At 43.7% G+C, this 9,472-nt stretch overlaps 1 long non-coding RNA gene across 1 annotated transcript; it reads right to left on the reverse strand.

The window, feature by feature from the left end:
• Positions 1 to 2,474: 2,474 nt before the first annotated feature.
• On the reverse strand, positions 2,475 to 8,243 carry LOC132249099 (uncharacterized). Its single transcript, XR_009460499.1, has 3 exons — positions 8,085 to 8,243; positions 7,739 to 7,839; positions 2,475 to 3,603 (listed from the first exon to the last, which is right to left on the reverse strand). It is a non-coding gene; the product is annotated as an uncharacterized LOC132249099 (long non-coding RNA).
• Between the last annotated feature and the right edge of the window lie 1,229 nt (positions 8,244 to 9,472).

The following is a 9,472-nucleotide window of genomic DNA, read 5'->3' on the forward strand; positions in this document are numbered from 1 at the left end:
AAGTACTCCCACAATATGAGTCATAACATGGTATATACCTTGTTTCATTTATCAGACTGAAGATATCTTTTATCTCTAAGCAAAGGACATGTCCTTTTTGCACTGCCAGGATTTTTTATGCTAAAATTTAAAAACTGATGCAAAGATTTACATTATTGAGAATTTAAGTAAATGCACTAATAATGAAAGTGAGGTCATAGCAATGGCAAGGGCCATAAATAGCGTGAACTAATGCTCCACAAGTTTCCTTGCCATTTTCAGAATTTCTTTTATACTTAGGTACTTAGCAATTCATCTCTTGTCACAACCACCCTCTCTGGTATCCCAGTTGCATGCCTGCTTCAAGCAAGGTCCATGCATAAATATGGACCAGCATGAGACCGTAAAATTTGCTTTAACTTATGACTTGAGACATTAAGATGCAAATCTGGAGAGAGAAAAGATTAGTGACTACTATGAAATGGTTAAAAGCTGTTCTACGGTAGCATCTAAAGGTCTCAGCAAAGTTCTCATTTTGCTAGGCACTGAATATACCAGTACTTAGAAAATGAGTCCCTGCTCTAAACAGAGAAGACAGACTACAGGTGGGTTGTTACAGAGAGAGTCTCTATTCCTACATTAGAGATTGGAAAGTAAGGCACACAGGGGGCATCTACACAAGATGCTATGGCACCATAGCATTGTGCTATGGCACCATAGTGTCCATTGGCAAAAACCATGATGCCGCCACTATGTCACTGTAGCAACATGCTCCCTCAATATAGTGTGTTGCTACAGTGACTTAATGGTCAAAAATAACCATGCATGCCCAGCGCAGTGCAGTATGGGTCTTTTGGAAGTACTAAATGACGGTGCAGTAACAAAGGTACATGTAGACATGCCCAGAGAGTTTAAGACCTAGAACCTCAAAGGGGGCACCCGTCACTTTCCACCTAAGCACCGTTGAGATCTAGGCCTAAACAATTTGCCTAAGTTGACTCAATGGGTATGTCTATGCCAGAGCCATCCCTTGGGGGACATGAATTGGGGTGACCGCTTCAGGCCCCACGCTTTGAGGGGTCCCACAGACAGTGCCATACAGGCTTTGCTGGCTGCCGCAGGCTGCCATCTCCATGTTCTGGTCACTCGCCACCCCCCACCCCACTCCAGCCGCTCACCACTCCCTTCCCCCTCCACACAGGCCCTGCACAGCCTGATATGACCCGGGCCCTGCAGACCCCTAGATCGGCTCTGGTCTGAGTTGCTTCCCAGCCAATGAAGACTGCTCCCTGCTGACCTGCTCCTGTTCTACATGTAACAAACTCAGAAATGAGGCAGTGTATCCATGCAGACGGATGCTCCCTCTTGCCACTTTTGTGATCTCTCTGTTTGCAGTATAAACATGCCTTAAGTCTCAATGAAAGCCAACAAAACTTTTGGTATGTGCAGATATTACCCTTAGATCTGCCTAAGTGAACATGGATTGATCTAAACCCGTAGGTATGCAGATGCTCACTGTGCATAGATCAGGCGAAAAATAGTACAGGCAACCTACATATAAATCATGTCTCAGGTACACTAAGTCAAGATCAATTCAAGGTAGATTGATCTATCAAAGATTTGCACTGTCCCGCTATTGATTCAAGTTAGATTTCTGCCCTCTAACATCCCAGGATGCTTTGTGCTCACCCCACACCAGCCAAGTGCCCAGCAAATCCCACCCCTGGGGCTGTCTCAGGGCCAAAGAAGTCCAAGCCCCAGCCCTGCCTCCAGCTAGCTGCAAGCCACAGAAAGGAAGCAGAGGGAAGTGAGGTAGCTTTGTTCTCTGCACATTTCCCAGGCCCTGGAGACCATAGGCCCTGGGCCATGCACCCACACCCCCAAGATCCCATCACAAAGCACCCCACAACCTAACATAGATCCAAACTGTGGGGCCAGGAAAATCCCAAATCCACAGCCCTGGACCCCAGCATTCACACACCAAGCCAGGGAGCTCCACACCTCCAAATTCAGGCATAGCCCCACAGGCCCAGACCCCAGCATTTACACACTGAGTGAGGATTTTCCACACCTCCAGACTCAAGCACAGTCCCACAGACCACACATTTTATACTCCGTGACCCAGACCCCAACATGGATCCACCTACCCACCCCAAGCAGAAGCTGATGCAGAAGGTATGCTTCTGGTGGGTTGAGGGGGGGGAGAGGCAGAACCTCGGAACTAGGTTGAAGGCGACCCTATAACCTCTGGGGCTTGGCCTCATTCCTTGCAACTCTAGACCTGGACCCCAATGCTGGGCCCTCCATTTCATGGGTACCCCCACTATGAGCATCAGCCCTCACCCCAATCCTCAACCAGCAACAGGTGCTTCACAGCCCATCTTTAGGCATGTGGTAGCATAAATCTGCAATAGTCACATTGCTTTCCTTATCTCTCAGGCCCATTCTCAGCTGATGAGCGTAGCTGACCACCCCTCCACCTACTCAGAGCATTTGGCATGGAACCAGGCTTCCTTGCCTGTCCCTAAGCTGCAGGGCATTCTGCCCCCTGCCCTTTTGACTCATGTAAAAGCACTAAAAAAATTATTTTATTCTGTGGATAAAATGTAAGAAACAGTTACAAGTGTCGAGGTCCTGCACCCTGCCCCACTCCACAGTGCTTCAGGGCTAGGTGGCAGATAGGATGGGGTGGTTAAGGACAAGTGAAAACAACCACTTTTCAGAACCACTGGAGTTGCATTACATCCAGAACCAGAAAGAAATTCCCCTCTGCCAAGCTCACTCCTTCCATGAGTCCAGATGTCCCCTGTAGGGCTTCATGAACTAAGGCAGAAGAGAATAGGCTGGGTCCCCAATTATGAGGGGTGGGATGAGGACACCATCAACTTCAGTGTTTGAGACCCCAGGGCCATAGCACCAGTTCTCCATTATCTGGGAGAAAGTGGAGCTGTGGAAGACCCAGGTATTGTCAACCATGAAGGCCACTTCATTCAGCCAATGATAGAGAAGAAACCCTTCCAGCTGATGAACTCCTGGGTGCCTTGGGGAAGGCAAAGGATAGGGAGCTTGGTGCCATCCACAAGCCCAGACATAGTTGGGAAAGCCCATGGGGCAGAAGCCAGCAACCATTTCTTGTGGGTTGAGGCAAATTAAGCAGTTAGTCATTACATTCTGGATGCGCAGGCATGCCTCCCAGGTGGCCTCTCTAGCTGTGGATTTGACAATACTAAAGTGGTTGCCAGCGGAGTGGATATTGTGAGGGGTGGCCAGCTTCCAGATGGCAATGGCAACCTACTTCTCTGGAGTGAGGGTTTACTTAATGCCAGTGTCCTGGCACTTGATGTGGGGGTCTGCTGAGAAATGAAGTTCATGAAGGTGGTTGGGTACATGTGAAAGTTCCAGACCCACTGTTCATTATGCCAAGTTCCCAGAATGATCTGAGCCCACAAGTTGCTGCCGGTGGTGCAGGCCCAGGACTGCTGCTTGACAATTTGGAGATGGTGCCAGAGCACCCTGGAGTCTGTGGTGTCATTGATGGCCTCCTCCTCTTCGGCCACATGGAAGTCACTGGCCTAGTCCAGGATGCAGTAGGCGGCACAACATGGGACAGCTGGCTGCTGGCTCCTAGACAGAAAGGCACATCCCATCATGACTAACTGCTGGGCCACTTCCAGATGGGTGCACATGATGTCCTACAGCTTACAGTGATCATTGCATAGGGTGAGAAGAAGGACATGCTCCATCTTCTGGGTCTATGGGTTTGGGCACATGTGGTAGGGTGTTATGGTGGGGTGTAGGCAGGCCAGGAAGCTGACATGCGCAATTAACAAGACAGGGTAGTAACTTTGGGTCCCTTCTGGAAGCCTCTGGGTGAGGCAGGTGGGGGGTCACTGTGAGAGAGTGGGGGTTGAGGGTGTGGTTCTCCATGCCAGGTAGCCAATCTGGAGAGTCACTGGTATTAGGCTGTGCCTGGCAGCATCCAGCAGCCCAGGGAGTCTGGAGAACATGGCTGGATGCATGCATAAATGTCCCCCAACTGGGTCTCCACCAGCACAGGCTGCCTGTGCACCCTCTCCCCACAAAGGCAAACATGTACTGTGCACTTCTGGTTTAAACTCAGGTTACTCAAAGTAAAATGTATAAGTTAGATGAGTTCTCCTCCCTGCTTTCTGAATGTCTGCATGTACCCCATGGGCTAGGGACAGACATTTGAAAAACCTGAGCCTAAATTGATTCTATCTTTGCAGGTTAGTCTAACCTGCAGAGCTTGAACTGGTTTGGAGGTGGATAGACATTCATTTTTTAAATCAAGAAATGCAGATACATGCTTGCAGTAGCTCAGGCTAGAAGGTGGGGAGTGCTAAAGCAGCACTCCCCACTTCCCTTCCTTAGTGCTGAGATGGCGGAGGGGGGGCATGGCCAAGCCCTAGTAAGACACTCTGATTAGGGAGGGGTGTAAACCCCCACCCTGCCTACACAATCCCAAGCTTTTCCCTACTTACTGCTCAAAGGGTGGGAATGTTGCCAGACCCCAGACCCCACAGCTAGCATTCTGAGGCAAAGGTGGTTGTACAGTATATGCATCTGTTAATGATACTGAGCTTTTCAGTCTCCCTCTCCCTGCTTCTTCATGTCTACAGCAAACTGACAGGCAAGCAAGCCAGCAGGGTTCTGATAGCACAACGTTTATCAGCCCATCAAATAAAGAAAAGCCTCTCATTAGTTCAAGCTCTTCTTAAACAGCTTTTTCCAAGGAAGGAATGGAGAGATATTACTAGCTGCCCTGTTGATTATCTCCAAAAGCTCCTGTCCTGTCTGCATTTGTCCTGTCTCAATGAAATTGGAGACACACACCTCTCAGCATTAGCTAAGATACCTTATGCCTTCTAGAGTCCATGCCACTGGGGTCCTTGCAGAGGAAGAGGAGAGGGAATGGGGGGGGGGGATTCCTGCATGAGCAGTGAGTAGCAAAGTGGGGGGGGGGGCAGGGGGAAGCCAGGCAGATGCTGCTGTGTGTGCAGTCTCCCAACTCCTTGTAGCTATGGAGGAGAGGGGCAGGGGTAGCCCCACTCTCTGGAACAGACAGCCCCACCCAGCCCAGCCCAGCCCAGCCCAGGGCTGCAAAGCATCTGGGATGCTGGGGGACTCTGGTTTAACTTAAACCAGGAAGGGTTCTGGGACAGAAGTTTCATAAATTGGTTTGACCCAAATCAGTTAACTCTGATGCTACACTCAGCCAGGTTTATCTTAAACCAGTTTCAGCCATTTTGAAACTGGTTTATAGGCACTGAACTTATGTTCTGTTACAGTTTTAAATCAATTAGTTTCTGATCACTTAAACTGGTTTATATGTAATGTCTGTCCCTAACCTTAATGTTCTAAGTAAATTTAAGAGCTCTTGAAACCTTTACCAACAGTGGATAAGGTACGAATTAAAATGTGACCAAGAAACACTTGTGGTAAGTTTATAAAGGATTAATAAATAATAAAGTGATGCCACACATAATGAACAGCCAAATACTATGGTTCATGGATAGTCAGAAGCAAATTAGTAACAGATATTTTAGATGTTATAAACTGTGTCTATATTTTTTTTTAAAAAGAGTTTATTGACAGGTTGGATTCTGACAAAGCATAACAAAATTCAGCACTCATATAAAATGTGACCCTAAGGACCAAAACTGTGGTCCTTAAAATGAGGATAGGCAGTTAAATAAGGTGGAAAAAAAATCACAGGAAGAGCTATAAAACATGGGATTGAACATCACTTACATAAAGGAAAATTGTGGCTCTCCAATGCATTAGAATTACTTCACAGAGTCAAAAGATCTATGAAGAAAAGAGCTGACATCAAGAGATATATTAAAATTGAACAAACAGCTTTGATAAAGCTTATTTCAAGAGGCCAAGGAAACTAAGCATTGACAGATTAGAAGGAAAGTTCTTTAGTTATTTAGAAACTGGTTACAAGTGAGAATATATGGTCAGTTTAGAAGTGGGTGCCTGAATGAGTCCTTTATAAAAAAATATATTTATTTATATGGATAAGGAGGTAAATCATTAGGTAGAAAAAATCTATGGAGAATGGTAAATTATTTTGGTTGTTAAAAACTAAAAATTATCTGTAACTTAACCGTTAGACAATTGGGCACCATGATGGCAGATTAAATTCAACACAGTAAAGTGAAAGGTAATGCCCACTGGAAGGAAAAATTTGAATTACTCGTACACATGGATGACTTTAAATTAGTTCTCTCCACTCTGGAAAAAACCTACAACACTGAAACTACTGAGGGGAAAAAAAATCTGTGGACAGCTAATTGAAAATATCTTATTAATGAGTAGCTGCAGTCACAAAGGCAAACAAGACACTAGGTTTTGGTAAGGATGATATAATGAATAATAATAATGAAAATGTAATAATACAGTTATTCAAATTGAAGATTCTCCTTTATTTTGAATACTGGGTTCATTTTAAATTATTCCATCTTAATAAGAAAGTCTCAGAAATAGAAAGATCCATTGAAAGGGTACAAAATGATTAGAGGTATTGAAAAATGTCATTTATAGGAGGGGGGGGGAAAGTTTATTATTATTTAGTCTGGAGAAAAGATGAGTAATAGCTGATGTGACAGTTATCTAAAATACAAAATGGTAAAGAGGGGCAGGGCCATATACCGGCCCTTTGCATTTTCACAGACCTGCATATTGCATATTAGCTTCTTTTCTACCTTGGAGAACACAAAACACTAGCAGAGTCTCCCCATTCCTAAAGAAGGATTTGTGTTGAAAAGCTTTCAAAGAACATTTTTTTCAACTATTTAGCTGGTCTAATTAAAAGATATCAGATTCACCCAAAGAACCTTGAGTGCCTGTGTCCTTAGACTGACATGGCTACAACCAACAACATTGGCAAGAGGGAGACACTTTATGAAGTTATTTATAAAATTTTATTACTATTATTATTATCATCATCATTAAATCCTCTAGTCCTGTTGCTGTTTATCTTCAGGCAATCCTCCACTGATTTCAGTCATATTTTCTTTAATTAATCATGATAAGACATTGAAGGTGTGGCCCACAAAAATCACCATACAGAAAAAATAAACACCAACTCATAAACCAAACTTCAGTCTTTGTGGGCATACTTCTGAGCCAACAATTAAGTTAAGTAAGTGAAGGGCATAAAATACAAGGACAGTTCCCTGCAGGTACTATTTATTGCAGGTACAAAATTATGGAGGCCTGATGTGAAAAAAAAACTGGGCTCATAAAGTCTACTTATAAATAGTTACCTTTTCACTACTAATGTTCAATGCAAATATCTCTATTTTTTGTAATACATAACCATAGTTTCCAAGTTTTTCATTTCATAGTACTCTATAGGTTTTTGTAGGCAATTTTCTTTTTTTAAAACCATTTGCATGGGGCAATAATTAAATCAAATTAGCTTGCTGGGTTGACCTAAGAAAGGGGAGAAAAAAAAGAAAACTTTCTTTGCCTCTTTCCATTACTCAATAAATTATGATAGGCTGTTCACAAAGCACAAATTACAGGCTTTATTAGTATGTTCTGTGGCAAACTCAAAACCACAAGTGTTTACATGTGAGGCACGCATACACTTTGGGGTTTTAATAGCTGGTTGACAAGAGATTAAAGGCAGAAATATGGCATTTTATTAAAGCAAACATATCAGTATGCCTACCATGATAAAATGATCTAGTTTTCTTCAGACACAAAAGTTTCTGTTGAGTGATACCTTTGAAATTCCTTGAGGGCACCCTATTATTCACTTTCCTCAGCAGAGAGCAGCTGCAAATGGTCTCCAATTTTCAAAGAGTATTGCCTGGTCATTCTTTACTGTCAAAATGAAGAAGAGCATAAAAGTTAAGTCAATAAAGTAATATGAAATGCTTAATATAAAAATTCAAGAATGAATGATTAACCATTAAAAACTTACAGTAGCTATTTCAGCCAGGAAAAAAAAAAATTAACATTTCCCCTGAAACCTATTAACACTCCTTGTAAACAATATTCTTCCTTGAAATATATGACCTTTCCTAATGCTCTCCAAACACATGGCATTTTTCTTATATCCACTTTACCTTCACTGATATGCAGTAGAATTCCTCAGGAGAGGGTGTTTTGAGCCCCTTCCTCTGATGCACTGAGAAATGTATTCTTTTATTGCATTCTACCTCGCAAATACACCTAATCTTCTGCTTTAGATTTTAAAACCCTTCCCAATCTGTGAGTCACACAACCTGTTGTAGTTGCTGACATGCCATGACCAATATAGCACTTGTCAAATGTTAAATACATACCTATTTCATTCATTTGAGCCAGCTGTAGATACATTTGTATACACAGGAAGCAATAACTTGCTTTCCTTCTGCAATCAATAGGTCAGTAATTTTCAATCAAGTGAATTCCTGGGCTTCTTCTTTTAACCAAATGTAATTTCACCCAGTGAGTTTTCCTTCAGTGTTAAAGTTCTAAAAAAGGAAGAGGCTGCAGTAAGTCACACAGAGAATTAAGGGACATGATTCCTACTCAGTAGGTAAAAGGACATGGAGATTGTTCCCCAGGAAGGCACAAATGGCACTTTCAAGTTTGCCAAATATATTGTTAGCTGCTTGAAAGGTTGCTAAAAGGCCACAGTGCCACTGAAAGGTATGGAGGTGGTCAGGATCAGAATGCTTTCAAGTCTCACACTATATCTGCAGAATTAAATGTGTCCTCTAGGATTACCAGTGATTTGCAGCTTGCTTGGAGCAGCCACATTAGCAAAGGACTGGAATAAGTCAAGCATGTAAAGCAGAAAGAGCAAAGGCACCTGTGTTGGCAAAATTCCAGCCATGTGCCCTGAAGGGAGACAGAGTGAAAGAAAATGGGATGATAGGGAAGAATGGTTCACCAGCCAGTTGGATGCCTGTAGTCTATCGGTAGTTCATGAACAAGGACTGATTGGGCTCCCGTGACTCCAGCCTCCTCCTGAGACCTACACATGGGAAAGGTCACGAACAAAGTTTACAACAGTTGATAAAAGGCACAGTGTTTTGACTGCAGTTCACAAAACACAGAACTCTGAATCCTGTTTCCATTGGTCTGTGAAGATGTTGCACACAAGGGATATGGGTAGGTTTGGCAAAATTCAATTTAAAAAAATGATGGTTAAAATAGATGGTTATTTTAAAGCATTTATTTCTATTTTTATCTATTTAAATTTTTAGGCAAGGTGGGGAGAACCTGGTGGCACTTCCCACACACTGCTTCTTTGGCAGCACCTCAGGCAGCTGCTGGAAGAGCTGGAGGCCATGTAAGGCTGTGCTAGAAGTGGGGGTTGGAGGGGCAGAGCTTTTGGGGGCCCACTGCTGTCAGCCATGGCTCTGTGGGAGTTTGGCCCGTGTGTGTGCACGTGCATGTCTGCATGCATGTGTCTGTGTTTGTGTGTGTGCTTGCATCTATCCAGGAACTGGAGGAGCCCCTGAGT

Source organism: Alligator mississippiensis, chromosome 3 (genome assembly GCF_030867095.1).
Source record: "Alligator mississippiensis isolate rAllMis1 chromosome 3, rAllMis1, whole genome shotgun sequence".
In the NCBI taxonomy this organism is placed as follows: Eukaryota; Metazoa; Chordata; order Crocodylia; family Alligatoridae; genus Alligator; species Alligator mississippiensis.